The 21,641-nt window shown below is 47.9% G+C and overlaps 1 protein-coding gene across 3 annotated transcripts in view; it reads left to right on the top strand.

Annotated features, from left to right (window-relative positions):
* MBD2 (methyl-CpG binding domain protein 2) overlaps positions 1 to 21,641 on the top strand; it is a 280,522-nt gene that overhangs the window by 181,067 nt on the left and 77,814 nt on the right. The gene's annotated exons all lie outside the window — the stretch shown is intronic.

Genomic DNA, 21,641 nt, shown 5'->3' with positions numbered 1-21,641 from the left:
CATTTTTTGTAACTTCTATATTAAGGGAAACTAATGAAGCACGTTTTAAAGAGTGCAATTTATTATAAACATAATGTGCATGTCATAAAATGGGTTGTTAATTTGGGAAGGGGGCCCCATACCAACCTAAAAAGCATACCCAGGTTTAGGTATAAAAACAAAACAAAAGTCTCCGCCCCCTGTAGCTATGACCCAAGTAGCAGAAAATCCCCCCATGAAATGTTGTCGAGTGTAACCAGCAATTTTAAAGTCAAAAAAATACACTCACTAATACTCCCAAGTGGGTCACGCTGCTCAAAGTTTTTACTTTTTGACTTTTACCTTTGTGTCTAGCGCCAATGAAGTTGTTTGTTTTGGCACCAAAAGCTCACATTGAGGCAACCCTGCATTTCGTAGCTGCTACGGTCGCTTCGCTACTAGCATAGATTTTATTCTCCATATTCTCTGGTGGGCAAAGCTGCAAGCTTTAGCTATCCTTCCCTAAACCATCAAGTTTACATGAGGACCACCCTGTGCCTGGGACCAAGAATGGGCCGCTGGGACTGGAACCAGAAAGTCTAGAAGGACCTAAGGATTGAATGGGAGCAAATCCTGTCAGCAACATATTGCATTTACTAGTAACAGATGTTCGAGGCATGTGGGATGCTGAATTCATATCTGTGCATAGATCGCCGCCTAGTGTTGGGTCCGGATGATCGCACATTGTTGTCCTGGAAGAGTCTTCGAAGTATCACGAGATAGGTGGCTCCTCCCCTGGACTACAGTGCGCATGGGCATCGACTCCATCCTCAGATTGTTTTTTCCGCCATTGGGTTCTGATGCATATTAATTCACTCAAGTCGGAATCAATATAAAAGTTTCTTAAGGCCAAAAGGCCTTTCGTTTTTTCGTCAGTATTGTCTTGCAATCGGTGCCCAGTTCTGTTCCAGCTCAGTACCTGAGCCGGATATCCAGAAGAGCCGCGTGCTTTTCGACGCTGAAGGCCCGGTCGACGCCAGAGGCTTTATCCACAACCCATCATGGAACGGAGCCCGTTCAAGAGATGTCTCGTGTGCAACTCCAAATATCCCCACATCGATGTCCACCCAGTGTGCAACAAGTGTCTGTCGCCGGATAATGATGAAGCCAGCTGCATGGCTTGTTCCCTTTTTCGATCCAAGAAGACGCTTCTGCATCGACTCGCTGCGCGCAAGGAAGCCCAGCAGACTGCACCGGAGCCAGTGGACATCTTCGATGCTGGGGATGATGAAGGAGCAGACCGGGAGGTTCGAGAGAACCTGTCGAATCCCGCGTCGGAGGACGACTCCAACTACGACGCTGATGTTGAGATGCTCGACGCAGAAGACGTCGTCGACGAGGTAGGAGACGACGATGGGGCCTTTGGGGCCATGGAAGATAGCTCGAGCGAGGAGATATGCCCACAAACTGACACTGGGGCCGAAACGCTTCATAAAGCTCAGGTGGAGGGATCGCCACAAGGCCTTACCCAAGATCTTCCAATAAGTTCTACGGCCCTGCCTTCGGGCTCGGCTTCAGACATGTCCAAGGAGCCGCAAACAGCAAAATCAAAACCGAAAGTGAAAGCTCCGGTATCGACGCAACCAAAAGCACTTGTGACTACATCGAAACCGAAAGTGCGTATTGCTTTGGTCGGCTCGAAGTCCTCGGACCTGTCGGCACCGACAAAGCAGAAAAGCGTTATCGACCCGAAGAAACCGCTGAAGGGCATCGAGACGAAGTCTAGCACGCTGAAGGCAAAGGTCAAGGCAGTAGACCCGAACAAATCGGCGCCGAAGACTGTCGACACCGATAAAGGACTCGGTGATCCGAAGTTTCTCGAGCCTCCGCGTGGGCCGAACAAGGCCAAGAGCGGAACAACCCCCGAGTCCACACCTGGTGGTGTCCCGAAGGATTCCGTCGAGTCGACGCAGCCGTCCGCCTCCTTCTCGAAGCAGGTGGCAGACTCCCTGAAGCGCATCAAGGACAAGGCTTCGGGGGTCGGGCCTAAGGATCCTCCACCTTCGAAGCCTACCGATAAACCTCAGACGTCGGCGCCCATCCACTTCACGCTGCCACCAAAAGTGGTGCCGAAGGCTTTCGTCCCTAAAATGGCCGTCGACGTGCCCAGGAAGGTGTCCACGGTGCCGAAGCCGACAACTGTGGTCCCGGCCGCAAAGCATCGACAATCCTCATTGGAAGAGCAACAGGAACAGTTTATCGATGCAGAGACAGGCAGACTTTCTCTTTATAAGAGAACAATCGCCCCGGAACAGCCAATGGAGTCCTATAAAAGAGTCCTATAAAATACCACTAAAAAAGAAGGATTCTACTTCAACACCTGTTCTTGTAGAACCTGTATCTCCACGTGGCCATGTCTCACCCACTTATTCAGATGTGGACACTGGGGAAGGTGATAATGACTAATACAGCTATCCTGTGGACACTGATCCAGATGATACAAATGAACCCTGGGCAGATGCTGCTGACCCAGGTGATCCACACACTGTCCCAGACACTCGGGTGTATGCTGTGAAAACGTCGCCTACTAAGGATTCGGCAGGGTTTAATGCCCTCATTGAAAGGGCAGCTAAGAATCATGACGTCCAGCTCCATGCTGACCCCATTGAAGTAGACTTTCTTTTCGACACCTTATCCACCTCAGAGAGGGCTGTCAAGACTCTGCCTATGTTGAAGGGTGTCTTGAAGCATGCTGGGGAAATTTTTAAGGAGCCTACAAGAGCCAGGGTAATAAACCCCAGGATTGAAAAAAAGTACAAACGGCGCCTGGAGACCCTACTTACATTAAGGGACAGTTGCCGTTGGACTCTCTTGTTGTTTCTAATGCCCGGAAGAGGGCTAATTCACAAACAACGGGTGATGCTCCTACCCCAGATAAGGAATCTAAGGTGTTCGAGGCATCGGGGAAATGGGTAGCAGCGCAAGCGGCCAATATCTGGCGCATTTCAAACACTCAGGCACTCTTAGCCAGGTATGACGGGGCCCATTACGACACACTTGAGACCCTGTTACAGCACCTACCAGATGAATATAAAGAGGCTGCTGAGATGCTCATCCAGGAAGGGAAGCTCATATCAAATGCTTCTATCAAATGTGCACTGGACGCAGCAGACACCGCGGCCAGAGCTGTTACCACTAGCGTCATATTGAGACGACCTGCCTGGCTCAGAATCTCCGGGTTCAAGCCAGAGATACAGACCACCATTCTAAATCAGACCGTAAACCCTGATCATCTATTTGGCCCAGAGGTGGACACCACCTTGGAGAAAATCAAGAAAGACACCGAGACTGCAAAGTCTATGGGGGCTCTACAGTCGCAGCAGTTCAGGGGTGGTTCTTTTCGTCGCTCAAGCAATATAGGTGTTTCCAGAGGCCAGCTGTCCCAGAACACACAGTACTATAAAGGTGGCGCGCAAACCACATACACCAAACAAAGTAGAGGTGGATATCGTGGAAACAGCGCCAAGGGCAGAGGTCGTGGAAACTACAACTCCAGGTCCTCCGCCACTAACAAACAGTGACGCCTTGTCACTGCCCCCGACCATACAACACCTGTCGGGGGGAGACTTCAACAGTTCCTGCCAGTCTGGAAGTCCATCATCACAAACAGGAGGGTCACACAGCTTATGCAGTACGGTTATTGTCTGGAGTTAACATCCACTCCACCCAACATACCCCCAAGACACCGTCCTATGTCCACCGAGCATTTGCACTTATTGCAGCAGGAGGTACTCGTCATGCTGCAAAAAGGGGCAATCTAGCTCGTGCCTGTGGAAGAAAGAGGCACAGGAGTTTACTCACTGTACTTCTTGATACCAAAAAAGGACGGGTCCCTCAGACCCATACTGGACCTCAGACCCCTCAATCAGTACATTATGTCGGAGCACTTTCACATGCTAACACTGCAGCAAGTCCTACCGTTGCTCAGTCAGGGAGATTTTCTCGCAACATTAGATCTGAAGGATGCGTATTTTCATATTTCGCTGCACCCGTCACACAGAAAATACCTCAGGTTCACCATCCAAAATCAACATTACCAGTTCAAGGTCCCACCTTTCGGAGTCACCACGGCACCCAGGGTGTTTACAAAGTTCCTAGCGACAGTGGCGGCACACCTACGGAGACAGAACATTCACGTCTACCCTTATCTGGACGACTGGCTAAGTCGGCCCAGCAGTGTGCCGCCCACATGTCCCATACCATTCACCTTCTTCACGATCTGGGATTCTCACTGAATTACCCAAAGTCCCACCTGCAACCCGCCCACATACGGCAGTATCTGGGTGCGACAATAAAAGCACAGCCAAATTCAGTGAGGGTCAGCAGCATTCAATCGCTGATACAAAAATTCAGACCTCAACACTCGCTTCCAGCACGAGTGTTCATGCAGTTGATAGGCATGATGGCCTCCTGCATCTTCATAGTCCCGCACGCGAGACTACATATGCGTCCGCTTTAGGAGTGCTTAGCACGTCAGTGGAATCAGGCTCAGGGACAGTTGAAAGACCTAGTGTTGGTAACCGGTCGTGCATACAACTCTCTGCATTGGTGGAATCCACAAAACCTTTGCAAGGGAAGACCATTCCAGGAGCCTGTGCCACAGCATTTATATAGCGCTTAACACCCCTTTTTGGGGCACTGAAGTGCTTGCCTTCTCAAGCGGCATGTTACAGCATGTAGGGTGTGTGGTTGTAAGGTAGTTGCTTTTGTTTTGATCCTATGTGGGAAGTGTTTCCATGTTGTGCATGATGACCACGAGGTGCATTTATTTTGTTATGGAATGCATCATTTGCGTAGTGTGTTGGATGATGAAGTGTATGGACGGGCGCAATTTTATGGTTTTTAATATGCTGTTAGCTTTGAACAGCTCTACAGGTCCCTTTATGGTATTTTTTAACGAAATAGTCTGCTTCGCTGGTTACTACACTTTTTTTACAATGAGTAAAGTGACATAAGATGCACAGAACTTTCAGACGATGAATAGCTTACCCTGTGAGTTCGCTATTCCATCAGAATACAACTGCAGTCATATATGCATTGATGATGGATTACTGACACCAAGGGTTACTTTCTACAAGTGTTACTGGAATTTGTGATCACTGTGCGAACACCTGTTTGCATAGGGATCTTGATTGTAAGGGCTGCAATGTATATTTGACTAGGTAATTACCAGGTACAATGAAGCTTGCACTCTTCATTCATTTCAGCAGGTCAAACCAACAGGAATTTAACCGGAGCACAGGGCTCACTTTTTATTGAGACACGCAGTTTGTGGTGCAAAAATCATTGAAATCTGCCTACTATCCCCCAATATAGGAATAATACTCTTAACATGCTATTTATCACACCTAAAACTCTGAACTGCAAGGTGTCTGATTGTATCAGTTGAATTAAACAGCATTTTTCTTGCTAGAGCACTCGTAAGCAGGCCCATAGTATTGCTAAGAAACAATGCAGCGAAAGAGGATTAAGAGTCTTTTACCATAACACATAGGTTACAGGTACCTCACAGAGGCTTTCTATCTCCTTGTACCATTTACTAGGGATTTATAAGTAAGTTAACCTATGCCAATTGTGGACAAGCCAGTCCAAACTATACCTGGCATTGAGGTCTAGTTTGCGGACCTCAGTGCAGTCAGAGTAAAAAAACTAGCAGCAGCAGTCCATGATGATATCTCAAAAAGAGTTATTACCCTACATCCACACTTTGCTTAAGGCTTTATTTTGTATTTTTATTTAAACATTCAACCCAAGCTGCGCAGCTCCTTACAATACAGCTACTCGCAGTGTATATTGGACACCCTAGAAACACCATAAAATACATCTAAATGATAGTTGTTGGAGGTGTGTTGAGGCTAATTTATATAGTGTGGCTATGTTTATTGAATAACTGTATAACAAAAGGAGGGAGGGAGAGGGAAAGTGGATTTGGTCTCCCCTAACAATTTACATAAACAAAATGGAATCCACTCTGGTAGTGGTAGTGACCCCTAAAGTGGTAGGGAGCACACAGTGTTGTTTTAAATGCCCCTCACACACCAACAGGCCCCTTGATGTCATGCTTCATCATTGGGGTCTTCGCACCCCTCTACGGGATGAAGCATGACACCAAGGGGCCTATTGGTGTGTGAGGGGTATTTAAAACAACACTGTGTGCTCCCTACCACTGTAGGGGTCACTACCACTACCAGAGTGGATTCCATTTTGTTTGTTTATTGAATGGCACTAGGATTATGCTGGTTGAGACAGATTGTCTGATTGAAGACTATTCTGAAAGTAAATCTTCTGGTGACTCATCTATTCTACTCTTAAATTACATCTCCCCAGCAAAACATTGAGCACATTTTGTGTTCCCTGTATAGCAGAGTTTCTAGCGATCTCCAAATGATTTATTCTTTGAAACTGGATATTTTCCAGGACGCTGTTTAAAACTGACTTGACAAAGCAGACATAAGATTCACATATAACTCCCCTTTCTGGCTCTAGCCTTGCTGGCTCTTTGGCATCAACCAGCAGCCAGTGGCCACTCCCCCCGCCACCCATGCCCACCTACAATATGATGCACTTTGGTGTGTCTACTAATACTTGTTTTGTCCACACTGACGTGTGCTTTGACGAAGCAATGGGAATTACTGATAAACTTTGTTGCCCCATTAACTGTGGGCGCAAAAAGCAAGTGTTCGAGGCATATGAGCTGTATGTAGATTTTATACTTTAGCATAGATCGCCATCTGGTGTTGGGCTCGGATGTTTTCAGTTTGTTTTTGTCGAAGAAGTCTTTGTTAGTCACAAGATAGGCGACTCATGCTTATGGTGACAGTGCGCATGGGCATCCGCAGATTGTTTTTTTCTGGCATCGGGTTTGGATGTGACTTGCTGCTGGTCGGTGTCGTTAATAAAACCCCCTTCAACTCGCAATCACTTAACACTCAACAGTATTGTCTCGATCGAGTTTCCTCTTTTCATCGCGCATCTTCTACAATGGAAAAAACTTCGACGCAGGTCGTTGGGCCTACCGGCGCCGATCTCTACGTAAGCAGATGGAATGGACTCCCTTCAAGAAATGTCCTGAGTGCGGTGCTGACCACACTCTGACCTACACCAAGTGTTTAATCTTTGCCTCTCCAGAAAAACAAGAGGATACCTGTGAGGCTTGCCTAGCTTTCAAGTCCAAGGAGACGATTCGTGATCATCTGGCTCGACGCCGCAAAATGTCCTGAGGTAGCGGCTCCATTCCAGACATCTCATATCCAGGCCCTGACAGCCTTCCGGAGCAAGCCCAGGAGGAACCCGTCTCAGTCTCCCCAGATGACTCCGAAGACTAAGTCACCCCAGCTCAGTGGACCGTGAGTACTGAAACCCCTGCCCCGCCCATTCCCATACCAAAGACTCGCCGCAGGGCCCAGGTCCACACTGGTCAAACATTTCAAATGCCCCGCCCTCGGACCTGGCTATGAAAATCAAAGGCAAGCCTTTCCGCTCGGGTTCGAGCCAACCACACTCCGGTCCCAAGAAAACACCTCCGGCACCGAAGTCCAAGCCCTCAGATACACCGCGCCTTCTTCTATTGGCACCGGAGAACCCTCCGGCACCGAAACAGTCAAATGATAAACCCTCGTAATCAAAGCATAAAGAGAAAACTTCGACACTGAAAACCTCGAACCAATCCAAGGACAGACCTTCGACTCCTAAACAACCAAAACAAAAAACTACGGAGCAGAAACAGCCTCCACTGAAGTCTTCGGAGCGGGAAAAATCTTCTAAACCAAACGCGGTCCCTATGCCTAAACAGTTGAAGACCCCTCATAGGGAGAAATCTTCGGCACCTAAAAACACCGGATCCGAAGAACATTTTGTACAGAATCCAAAACAGAAAACAATTTATATTTATTCAAAGACTGTCATATTCTGTCTGCACAACCTAAAATGAGGAAAGTGGACCATTTGCAAAACTCGCCAGTTCCTGCTAAAAAAATGGACATGGACACTAACACCTCTCCACACCCTATGAATGAAACGCAATTTATACCGCGCAACTTAGCCCAAGGGCATCAAGGTGCCAAGCAAAGCCGAAATCAAATCGCAAGTCTGTGTTACTGGGTCCATGGCTTAGGAGTAAACCTCTCGGAAAAGCCAGGTTTTTAGAACCTTGCAAAATAGTGCCAGAGAGTATTGTCCGGCCACATCAGGCGGAAGGGAGTCCCAAAGCTGGGGAGCCAGAGTGCAAAAGGCCTTCCCTTCTCATCTGGATTTGGCGAATCTAGGCACTCGGAGGAGATTTTTGGTAGATGTAAATGTATTTGAGCTTATATAGCGCACAGCTACCCACAAAGGGTTTCCCGGCGCTTGCTTAGGGAACCCGTCCTGGTATTCCCCTGTGAGATAACCCCGGCAGGGTATCCACAAGGTGAAAGCCAGGCATCCCGCCGCGAGGGGCCGTTGTGGAGATTAAGCAAGCTATTGCCCAGAGTCGCAGAGTGTGAACCCGTGAGTCGAGAAGGCACCGGAGCGAGAATTATCGAGTCCGTGGAATTTTTGAGCCCAAGACCCGCCGAGGCGGGGTATTGAACCCTGGTCCAGGGCCGATCTCAGCTTCCGGGTCTGCCGCCTCTAACCCCTGAGCCACACTTCTCCACCGAAGGACCGAAGGGCTCTACTGGGGAAGTATGGAACAAGAAAGGACCTAATGCCCTCTGACCCAGAGCCATGAATGGCCCTGTGGGCCCGGCAGAGAAGCTTAAACGAGATCCTGGGCTGGATAGGCAGCCAGTGAAGGTCTTTCCTGGCTAAGGAAGCTGAGGAAAGCCTGGGTAGATTGAGCACCAACCTGGTTGCCGCATTCTGGACCATCTGTAATCGATGTACAGAGCTCTTATTCATGCCCACGTACAGCACATTGCAGTAGTCCAGTCTCGATGAGACTAGAGCTACCGTCGCCTGCTTCCTCGCCTCAAAAGAAAGATAAGAACCTATCTTCCTGAGGATCCTGATGATCCCACAGCATGTGGACACAGTCCTGCTGACCTGGAGATCGAATGAGAGGGAGGTATCAATCAGGACCCCCAGGTTCCTGGCGGAATGGGAAGGAAGCTGGCAATCCCCAAGAGAGTCCGGCCACCAGTCTTTAGACCAAATGTCCTGGCCACCCATAAAGATCAAAACTTCGGTCCTTTCTCCATTTAGTTTTAAGATGTTTTGCACCATCCAGCGGGAAACTGCCTCCATACAGGTTTTAAAGTTGAGGGCAGAATCCTTCACAGACTGGGTAAGGGAGACCATGATTTGGGTGTCGTCGGCATAGGACAACACCTCAAACCCATAGGATCTCACCACCCTGGCAAATGGGGCCACATAGATATTAAAAAGGGTGGGACTTAAAGAAGACCCTTGGGGGACCCCACACTGCACAGGAGTGGAAGGCGACCAGAAATCACCCAGTTTGACTCTAGCTCCCTATGATGGAAAAAGGACGCTAGAAGTCTGAGAGCAGGGCCCCAACACCCTTTTCCCCAAGCCAGGAAACCAGGATAGAGGGGGACAAGGTGTCGAAGGCCGCCGTCAGATCGAGTAACACCAGCAGGGTGATCTGACCCCTGTCCACCTTCGAGCGGATGTTGTTAATCACCACAGTCAAAGCTGATTCAGTACTGTGGGCTCTTCGAAAACCATGCTGTGAGAGATCCAAGAGGTTAGAGTCATCCAGAAAGGTAGTAAGATGTTGATTAAGGTGGACTTCAAGTATTTTAGCAGGGGCAAGAAGCAAGGAAATGGGTCGGAAGTTTTTCAAAACCCCTAGGTCCAGCGAGGCTTTCTTCAAGAGAGGCTTGACCACTGCCAACTTCCAGGAGAGGGGAAAAACCCCTTCCGTAATGGCAAGGTTAAGCACCTCTAGAAGAGGAGGCAGAATCACCTCCCTGCAGCTTTTCAAGATTATCAACGGACAAGGGTCCAAAGAAAAACCCGATTTTATCTTATCGAGAAGGCGATTTGACTCAACAAGGCAAAGAAGAGGAAACGTGAGAAGACTGGATTCGGGTTCAGCAGAATCCGACACTACACTAGTATGGGCAGGAGGAAGGGAAGAATCTAACCCCTGAGTAAGTCCCTGATTGAGGAGGACCAAGGAGCTGTGGATGTCCACAATTTTCGTGTGGAAAAAAGTTGAAATCTTATTGCAGAGCTCCTGGGATTCCACTATAGAGTCTGCCTTCTGGGGGGCCGAGAGGGAATCAACAATCTTAAAAAGCTCCCTAGATGAGTTCAAAGAGGTGGTCAGATTAAGGAAATAGGACTTTTTTTCCTCAATGATGGCCATTTTATATTCTTTCAAAAGATGTTTGTCGTTGTTTATTCTCAGTGGAGTCCAGATTACACCTACCCTCCAGCTTCTCCTCCACCTATTGATCCCAATTTACTGATATCTCCAGTACACTCTCCAGAACAGACTTTTCCACATTTACACCCAGAGGATAGTGATGATGGAGACTGGGACGGACAAGGGGATGATAATATAGTCCCACAACAAAATAATGATGATAATGATGATCCCACCACAAGAGCCAGATCCATGGACAGACTATAATACAGATCCCGACTTAACAGACCCAGATCTTTATCACTATAAGCCATCCCCACCAGACGATAATGTAGGTTTTGCTGAAGTAATCAATAGGGCTGCATCATATCATGGAGTAAATTTACATTCAGACCATGTAGAGGTGGATTTTCTCTTAGAAACGTTTGCTCGGCCACAAAAAAACCACACCAGTCCTACCAATGTTGAAAGGTCTAATTAAACAATCACCAGAGATGTTTAAAGACCCTGTTACGACTAGGGTTCTTAACCCAATGAAAGACAAAAAATACAAAGCCGCTCCCAGTGATCCCATATACATTAAGGGTCAGCTTCCTTTAGATGTGGTAGTTAATGCACGTAAAAGGGCCAACTCTCAATGTTCAGGTGACGCCCCCGGATAAAGAATCCAAATTATTAGACGCATCAGGCAATCGTATGGCGTCTCAAGCGGCAAACTATTGAAAATAGCCAACTCACAAGCTCTCTTGGCAAGGTATGATAGGGAGCACTATGATGAGCTGGAGAAGCTCATTCAACACCTACCAGAACAATACAAAGACCAGGCCAAGGACCTCATACAGGAAGGCAAATTAATCACAAACACATCAATCAAACAGCAGCGGACACTGCGTCCCGCGCAGTCAATACTAGCGTATTGTTACGCAGGCATGCTTGGCTCCGAATATCTGAATTAAACAAGAGGTGCAAATCAGTATCCTTAATCAACCCTCCTACCAAGAACACCTATTTGGCCCTGCCGTGGACACATCTTTAGAAAACATGAAAAAGGACATGGAAACTGCCAAGTCTATGGGAGCCTTGCAGTTATCTTCTTCTAGAGGCACCTTTCGACACTCCTTTTTGTAGGGCTGGCTCTAAATCCAACACACCAGAGCACCCATCCTCATCCTACAAAAGCCCAATCAGAGCTCTTTTTCCAAAGGATACTTTAGGGGAGGTTACAGAGGTAACAACAAGGGCAGAGGCAGGGGTTACAACACCTGCAGCTCCCCTACCACAAAGCAGTGACTTCCCTGCGCTTCCCCCGACCATTCCACACCTGTAAGCGGACGCCTTTCACAGTTCCTACCTGTCTGGAATTCCATCACTACAGACAGGTGGGTAAGACAGATAATCCAGGATGGTTACTACCTGGACCTCACAACCAGTCCCCCCAACATTCCTCCCAAACACCGTCCAATATCCGCAGAACATTTGACTCTCCTTAACCAGGAAATTCTCCCTCTACTGTGCAAAAATGCAATAGAACCAGTCCCCTTACCCCAACAGGGCACAGGGTTTTATTCACTCTACTTTCTGATTCCAAAAAAGAATGGCTCTCTCAAGCCAATATTGGACCTCAGAAGTCTACATCCATTCAGACCACTTCAACATGGTCCCTCTCCAACAGGTGCTCCCACTACTTCAACAAGGCGACTTCCTCTCCACTCTGGATCTGAAGGACGCCTACTTTCATATTCCTATTCATCCTTTTCCCAAAAAGTATCTCAGGTTCATGGTGGACGGACCACATTATTAATTCAAATTCCTTTCATTCGGAGTAACCACGGCACCCAGAGTCTTCAGAAAATGCCTTGTAGTGGTAGTGGCTCACTTAAAAAGGCAACACATCCATGTGTTGCCTTATCTGGACGACTGGCTCATAAAAGCCAAATCTAACAACAGTTGTGTTCAGCACACACACAAAACTATCCATCTACTTCACGACTTAGGTTTAACCTAGACAAGTTTCACCTTCAGCCATGCAACATACAACAGTATCTAGGGGCTACTCTTTACACCTCTAAAGCTCTAGCATACCCCAGTCCCGGCAGGATTCACTCCATACAGGCTCTAATATTACAATTGTGGTCTCAACACTCGTTGCCAGCTCAAGTGTTTATGCAGTTAATCAGAATGACAGCTTCTTGCCTCCTCATCGTCCCTTATGCAAGACTCCAGATGCGTCCCTTGCAGGAATGCTTAGCACATCAGTGGAACCAGGCTCAAGGTCAGCTGACCGATCTGGTGTTGGTGGACGACCACACACATCACTCTCTGACATGGTGGAATGCACAAAACCTTTCAAAAGGGAGGCCGTTCCTCGACCATGTTCCACAGATAGTACTAACAGACGCGTCGCACAGTGGTTGGAGAGCTCATCTACAAATTCAAACTGTTCAGGGCTTATGGACCCCTCGAAAGAAACAACTCCACATAAATCACCTGGAGTTAAACAATCTTTTTAGCACTAAAGTCTTTCCAACTTTTGCTACTAGGCAAAGCTGTCCTAATACATACAGACAACATGACAGCAATGTATTACATTCACAAGCAGGGGGGGACACACACTCTCCAACTTTCACGGTTAGCGCAAGCTATATGGAGATGGGCTATTCCTCAAAAGATATACCTCCTCGCGGAACATCTTTAGGTAGTAAACAATCAGACCGCGGATCTGCTCAGTCGACACACACAACCTATTCAAGAATGGAAACTTCATCCTCAAGTTCTTCTTCCATTCTTTCAAATGTGGGGACACCCAGACCTAGATCTGTTCACCACACATCGCAACGCAAAATGCCCAAACTTCGCCTCCAGGTATCCACACCCATTGTTAAAAGGCAATGCGCTATGAATGAACTGGTCAGGAAAATTTGCTTACGCTTTTCCGCCTCTCCCGCTCATTCCGTTAGTGGTTTGGAAACTCAAACAGCATTCCCTCACAATGATCCTAGTTGCTCCAACATAGACCGACAACCATGGTTCACAACCCTCTTGGAACTATCAGTAGTTCCGCATCAAAATCAGCACCTCTCACCCAAACTTCTTACACTGAACCATGGAGAAATAAGACATCCAGATCCCAGTCAACTCAATCTTGCAATCTGGCTCCTGAGTTTGGCTATCTCAATCTCCCACCTGATTGCATGAATGTCATCAAAGAAGCTAGACTTCCTACCACAAGAGCATGCTATCAACCCACTAGATGCTTCCATTAAAACATTATCTGTTATCTCTTGGATCTACAACCATGTAATTTGGCAAATACATCTAAATGGCTACATCTAGCTGCAATAGCCGCTTACCTCCAAAACAGATAATACTTGTCTTTATTTTGAATTCCTGTTATCAAAGCGTTTATGAAAGTACTTAAAGAATTATTCCACCTAGAGTTCCACCTTCCCCAGCCTGAAACCAAAATATGTATTCCCCATTTGAACCTCTACACAAATGTGAGTTACAATTCCTGACTTGGAAGGTAGCCTTCCTGGTAGCTATTGCATCACTCAGTAGAGTTAGTGAACTCCATGCATTAACCATACAAGAACATGTTCGAGGCATATGAGCTGCAGATCGTACACTATGCATTAGATCGCCACTTGGTGTTGGGCTCGGATGATTGCAGGTAGGCATTAACTATACAAGAACATTTTTTGCAAATCGAAGGATCTGAGTTTCTCAAGGCGTAATGGTAGGACCTCAATGGCGAATCCACTACGGAGGGAATAGACACAAACCTGTTGAGGCCTACGCTTCCGCGCAACATCTCCTTCTACAACCACATAACAGAGAGCATCAGACAAATATGGGGTCCAATTGGAGGAGGCGAAATCTCAGACATATTTTCTACTGGAGGTAATGAGACGCTGAGGAAGGGAAAGAACATTGCTAACACTTGTCTAAAATCTGCACTGATTTCAGATTTAGTTTATTGTACAGTTAATAAAAACTCACAATTTTACAGCGTACAGATATTTAAAAAAGGTCAATAGCTACTTGTAAAACATAAAAGGAGCTGGTGTCTCAAATATTTAAGATCATAAAAGTCTCAGTTTGGGTAAATAGGGTCCTTTGGGGTTTACATGGCCATGGTGCTTGCAGATTTTGGAGGCGAGGGTCTCCGGGGAAATTTACACTGTTTTTGTTTGGCTAATGCTTCGAGTAAACCCTCTGGCTAATTCATTTAGTCTGGTGGCCACTATATGGAAGAATTTAGTTGTTCTGCAATTTCGCTGAGTTTCTTCGGGATTAAAACAAAGCATCACAGCCTGCCTGCAGCTTATTATGCCCTTCTGGTTCCATAGGGCCCGAAGCAGAGAGCGCCTTATGTCCAAGGGGTTTGTGCAGATGCAGATCATGTGTATGAGTTCCTCTTTCCCAGAAAGACAGAGACTGCATTGGTTTGCAGAGTTTTCCCTTTTCCATGGTGCAAGGTGGGGTGCTATAGGTATAATGCCGAGGCGCATGTTGAGGAACTTGTTTTTTGTCTTCTGTGTGAGGCCCGTTGTTAAATACTCTTGTGGTTTTAGAGCGCTGTAACCTTTCAACACAACCCATCCATGCGCTCTCTTGGCTAGGGTAGCTTTATCCTCAATTGATGAGACCATCTTAGTGACTTTCGACACCACTTTTTTGAAGGTGCCAGGGTCCGTTGACGACTCCCATAGGTTTGTTAATCCTAAGGTCTCCAGTGATTCCGTTAAGTAGGTCCTTGCCAGGTGAGTTATCTCTGATGGACAGTTCGGTCCAGAGGTGGGCATTTAGGGATCCGCGGTCGGCGTCTCTGATTTTCCGCCAGCTTTTTATGTATGCACCTCTTCTCTCCAGCGTTTGTTTCTGCAGTCCGAATTCGAGACGGATTTGTGTGGGTGATGAGTTGGTGGGAGGGTGAAATATTGCCCTGTATGCTAGACTGATGGTGTTGTCTAATGTCGTTGTATCTTTGCCTCACATGGATTCACTGCTGTAAGTGAGCATGGGCTGTAAGCGAGCTTAGTACCTGTAGGAGAGGGCCGGTCGGGGATTGCTTCCCGCAAAGGATTTATCGATAGATGGAATGTCGTGCCCTTCCAACGGATGGCCTCTAGTTGATGTTTGAAAGAGCCATTGCCGTCTATTATGACACCTAGGTATTTGTAAGAGTCTACCTGGTCTAGCCTCTGTCCGTCCAGGAACCATGCGAATTTCCGTTTTTTGTGGTAGTTCATTGTCATGACTTTTGTTTTGTTCAAGTTGATTGTTAGTGTTTTGGTTTTGGAAAATGCATTGGTTTTGTCCAGAAGGTGTTGGAGGCCGATGGGGGATCGGCTGATGAGGACTAGGTCGTCTGCATAAAGGAGGTTTGAGAGCGTGATGTTGCCTAGCCGAGGAGCGTGAGATTTTACGGTCTCCAGCTCACCAGGGAGATCTGCGAGGAAGAGATTAAACAACATGGGGACTAGGACGCAGCCCTGTTTCAGACCTTTGCTGGTCTTGATTTGTCTCGAGAGGTGCGTGCCGGGTCCCAGTTTGATCCTGAGCCAAGTGTTGGTGTGTAGCATTACCATCTGCTGTAGGAGTGGGCCTGGAATTCCCCATCTATCCAACTTCCGCCAGAGTTTGTGCCGTCTAGGTGATTGAATGCGGCACTGTAGTCGATGAAGCACACAAAGAGGGAACTCTTGGAGGCTTTTGCTGCGTCAGACAGAAGGGTTAGCGTCATGATGTTTGTCGAGGTGCCCTGGCCGCTGCGGAATCCGGTTTGCGTTCCTGGGATGATGTTCTTTACAGTTGCCCAAGATGTTAAATCCTCCAAGATGAGGCCCGCATAGTACTTTGCCTCGGTATCGATTAAGGCTATGAGGCGATAGCTGCTAGGGTCATTCCTGGCACCGTTTTTGTAGATCGGGCTTATTATCGAGCCACTCCAGGATGTTTGTGTTTTTGCTGATTCCCTTATTTCGTGGAATTCTGATGTCAAGATGTTACTCCAGAAGACAGGGTCATTCTTGTATAGTATCGGCGGGATCCCATTGGGACCCGGGGCCCCCTCAAGTTTGCCCTTTGAGATTTGTTTTCTAATCCTGTCTGCTGTTTCCAGGGTTGGATTTTCTTCTCCATTTGCGGTTGGGTCGGGATTTGTTAGTAGACCTTTATCCACAGTTGAGATATGGAGCAAGGTTGGTTTCCTCCTGTGGACTTGGTTCTCATTGTTGTTAAGTGTGCTGATCTTGTCGGGGCTCTGACGCGCTCCATCTAACCAGTCTCCCCTCTAGAAATGACCATTTCTGGGTTGGCTGTGTTGAAGTGAGCTGATAGATAGATAGCCCAGTCGGATTCGAATATATTGGAGTTGATGCCTTTGTGACCTGGCTGTTGGAGGCTGTGGATAGTTTTACAAAAAACTGGAACTGTTCTTCTGTTTGGAGTTGTGAAGAATTTTTATCCAGAGATCTTCATTCAGTTGCCTTTTCCTTTCCCAGGTCTTCTTTTTTAGCAGTGCTTTTAGCATGCAAAGCTTCTTTTGGGTGACCTTGTTGTTTGGTTCTATTCGGAGCTGCTTGAGAGTTTTTTATATCACGCTTTATATTTATTGTCTCTGCTGTTACTTTGCCGTGTGTAAACCTTGGGATGTTCCCTTTTTGAATTTTTATCTCTGTGGCTTGTTTGGCTCCTAATTCCGTTGCAAAATCTACCCAGGCATCAAGTGGGTTTTTGTTTGAGCTGGATGTCTGGTGTATGATTATTTTTACACTAGTCGATAGTTCCTCAGACTCAGTGGTCTTGCACCTTATTAGTCTATAGTTGGCGGTATGTTCTGTGCCAATGTATCTTCTTTCAACTGTTTCGTTCACGCAAGACAGTCCTAGGTTGGCTTCTAGCGGCAAATGGTCGCTTTGAGCACTGTCTCCTATCTTGAGAAGTGCTTGATGAGAAGTATGTTGGTGCTGGAGGGGTGTCCTCTGTGAATCGTCCGTTGAGTACTCTCAAGTTTAGTTGCTCAAGTTCCTTTTACTAGCTGGGTTGAGGTATTAGTGTGTTTGTTTCGGGAGGGGATGGATTGACTTAGGATTTTCCAGACGGTGTCCATTTCATTTGTCATATCGTCTGTTGGTTTGTCTCCAAAGAGGTGGAGGTTGAAGTCTCCTGTAACAAGTATGTTCTCCATGTCCCCGTCCTCCATGAGCCTTGTCAATTCTTTGATGAGTTCCCTTGACCCAGATTGCTTGTGCTTCGGGTGTATGTATATGTTTGACATATAGCTGTTGGGTGACCTGGTTATTTTTGATTGTGAATGATATTGCCTGTATCTCATTCGGTGGGGTGATGTTTACTCTTATTGCTTCCGTTGTTCCAACAGTTGATATTGAGGCAAGTATCGCCAGGCCGCCTGAGCTGCGGCCATACTGAGAGCCTCTGGTTGCCGGGTGGGTCAAGGTTGTATAACCTTGTAGAGGTATATCGTTTGGTTCCCATGTTTCCTGGAGAAACTCTTCTTTCTCTTCCCGACCCCATGGTGGTCCTGCGGAGTCCCTCTCAGTGTCACTCAATATCTCCGTGTCTCAGTGTCTTTCCCTGTGTGTAATGTTCTTCTGCCTCCTGGCAACAGCTAGTCGGTGGTTGTTGGAAAAAATGGTCGGGAGTGGCCTTCTGCGGCCCCCTCTGGTGCTCTGTTCCTCTAGTGCTCCCTTGCTCCCTAGATTCTGGGCTGTTCCTGCGGGAGTATAGTCTTGGTTTCCGCTGCTGCTGTGTTGCTGCCTTGCTGCCTTGTTGCTGGGTTGCTCCCGGTTTGCTTGCCCGGGGGGGGGGGGGTCGCCACGGCTCCTGACGCTACCTTGATGTTCTCCCGGGGGTCTTGTCTCCCCCGCCGTGGCTGCCGGTGCAGGTGCTGGGCTTCTCCTGCGTTTTCTGCTCCGGAGTGGCCGCTGTGGTTCCTCCGCGGCTCCTGCTGATGCGGTGCTGATGCGGAACTGGTGCAGGGCTGATGCGGGGCTGTTCCCCCGGCTCTGCGAGGGGACTGGAGGCTTGCTCGCTCCCCTCTTCCCGCTTCCCGCTTCCCCACTTCCCGCAGGTCCAGGGCGACTCTCTTGCAGGAGGCCACAGGGTAGCTGGGGAACCAGGGTGGGACAGAGGTCCAGGTCTGAGCCGGGAACCGGGGACAATCTTGCTGTAGAAGCACAGGGATGTAGAGGTGTAGGGGGGGGGTTTCAGGCCAGAGACAGGACAGGACAGGACCAAGCCCAAGCCGCAGGCCCAGTAGGTTTTCGGCGTCCCCCTGCCCTGCACTGGTCACACACTCCTCGCTGCCTCCTCCGTGGATTCTGCTGCTGGTGCAGGCCCCCCACAGCCTTCAGCCCCTTCTATGACTCGCCGCGATGGCTCAAACCTCTGTGCGCCTCCTGCGTCTCTATGCGCTTCCTGCCTCAGTCCTTCTTTGGGTCGTGGGTTACAGTGGGACTGCAGTCCCAACACTGCAATTCCAACGCTGCTCCCTGCTGTAGCCCACTGTTTGGTGTTCTTAATGCAGCGGCGGTGTCGGAGGCTCACGTTCTTTCTGCCTGCCGCATTGCTGCTCACGTTGTGACCCGCTACGGCCCCCTGCTGTGACCAGCATTTACAGGGCCATAGGTTCAAAGCTCGTTTGTCGTGGTGTGCGGGCTTGCGGGCTGTCTGCCTTCCCTGCTGCCGCTGCTGCTTCGCCTGCCTTCGCCTGTCTCACCTGCTCAGCTCGGGGGGGGGGGGGGGGGGGGGAAGCTGCAACCGGGAGCCTGACGCCGGGAGCTGCAACCTGCTGCCTGCCGCCTCCTCGCTTCGCTTCTCTCACTGACTGCCGAGTGCAGGACTCTCGGTACGGGGGAAAACACGGACTGGATTGCCGCTTCACTCACACAGTTGAAATCCAGCTACTCAGATATTGACTCGAAAATACTGAAACTTTGCTGCAACAGTTCGTTCATTTGGAAACATACGCTCAAATCCAAGTTACAATGTAGCTTCGAAGACTTAGTTTTATTTATAATGGCAGGGATAAACAAGTAAAATCTGCACTGGACGCTGCATACACTGCAAACCGACAGATGATGGCAGGGACAAACCTGAGAAGGCACACCTGACTGCCAATTTCAGGCTTTAAGAATGAAGTCCAGGCTAATATTCTCAACACCTTCTTCAATGGTAAGCACCTGTTAGTAATCAGAGTGGACGACAGTGCATCAACCTAAGAAAGACCACGACACAGCGAAATCAATGGGAGCCCTATGTTTTAGAGGGGAACCGAACAGAGGAACTACACCCACGAGAAGACCGGTGGGAAGAGGGGGCTTCCAAAGTGCCACAACTCACCAGGGCTTTCAAAGCACAAGCCACATGCAGAAACGCAGCAACAATTGCAATGCCAAGCTCCACAGAGGCAGCCCTTTCGCAGATGAGCTAGAGGAAGAGGAGGGCTTCTCAGAGGTGCGGCTGCATTAACAAGCAAGTTATTTACAAAGTCAGAGCTCCCAACCACACACAACACGTGTGGAGAGTGAATAGGAACCTTTATTTAGGACTCCGAACTGGAGGGAGGTCACGTCAGACAAGTGGATTCTCAATATCATCCAACATGTTTATTGCATAGAGCTGGTCAAACACCCACAAGACGAGTACCGAAGAAAAATGCCCACACAAAAGAAAAAAATAACTTTCTACAACTGGAATTGGGAAAAGGATTACAGAAGAAAGCAATAGAGAGTACGCCTGAATGAAATCGACCAGGAAAACTACTCCGCATAATTCCTGGTACCAAAACCAGACTCTACACAGACTGGGATTCTCTAAAAACACAGAAAAATCATTGCCCATGCCAGGGAAAGGGAAGCTCTTCCTGGGAGCAAGAATCAACACAGCACAAGTAAGAGCGTACCCTTGCAAAAAAAGTACACTGGTGATAATGCAGAAGCTCGCCAATACCAGAAGGGTCAGTCTCTTGACCGGACTCTGGGGATGTTGTTAAGAATGATGGCTACCTGCATTCCACTAATATCATTTGCGAGGTTACACATTCAACAGATCCAGGAATGGGTCCAGGGCGAATGGTCACAGGCAACAGGAAGTTGGGAAGATATAGTGGCTGACCCACAAAGAGTTTAGGAGAAAATAACTTAGGGGAACAGGACAAATGTAACAATAGGAAGACCTCTCACGCTACCAACTCCCTCACGACCATCACTACGGATGCCTATGGGATGAGGAGCTCTTATGGGGAAGCTCATGATCAGAGGTGTCTGGAAACCAAAAGAGGAGGAACCACAAAAATCTACTGGACCGAAGGACGGTGTTCCTAACCTTAACAAGCTTTAAGAAACCGTTGTGGGGGAAATCACTAGAAGTTCAAATGGACAACACAACAACAACAAATGGACAATACAACAACAATGTTCTACCTTAACAAGCAAGGGAGGACAAAATCCTTCGCCCTGTCCAAGTTAGCACAGGAGATATGCCATCCAGAGACAGATCACTATAACAACACTTGTACCGGGGAAGACCATATAGAAGCAGACCAGCATCCACCTCACAACAGTGGGAGCTGAATCTAGCAGTGATCAAGAAAGTGTTTGAAAATTGTTGGGACATCAGAGGATAGACCTTCTGGCAACTGCAGAAAAAGCAAGATGCTAGTTCTTCGCATCCAGGCACCCTCACTGCCACTCCCTAGGGAATTTGCTGTTGATAGAGTAATCAGGGAAATCTGTTTACTTATTTCCCCAATTCCAATGATATTAATAGTGATCAACAAATGCAGGCTATCGCAAATGAAGCTAAGACTCATTGCCCCCCCACCCAGTGGGCAAAATAAACCTGGTTATCATATCTGATAGAGATGGCACACAGCAATGTAAAGAGACTATCCGCCTCCTGAGACCTGCTCTTCATGCAGTGGGGAAAGGCTCTCCACCCAGAACCAAACACACTAAATCTAGCAGCATGGCTTCTGAAGACATTGAGTTTGGACATCTGGGACAAGAGAAAGCAATGGCGGTCCTCAGGGATACAAGAAGTCCGACAACCTGGAAATGCTATACAGCTAAGTTAGAGATACTCCATGTGATGTCATAGATCTAGCCTTTTTCAGGACAGGACATGAGGCACTATAGTCAGTGGATACTTTACTCCTGCTAGACGGCAATCTAACCTATACATCACTAAAGGTACATCTAGCAGCAATAGTGGCCTACCTAAGGTTAAAACATAGGAAGAAGCTTCTTCACTACAGCAGTGATCAAAAGATTTCTGGAAAAGG

The sequence above is a fragment of the Lissotriton vulgaris genome, chromosome 3_1 (genome assembly GCF_964263255.1).
Source record: "Lissotriton vulgaris chromosome 3_1, aLisVul1.2, whole genome shotgun sequence".
In the NCBI taxonomy this organism is placed as follows: Eukaryota; Metazoa; Chordata; class Amphibia; order Caudata; family Salamandridae; genus Lissotriton; species Lissotriton vulgaris.
This window is presented reverse-complemented; position numbering and strand designations above follow the sequence as displayed.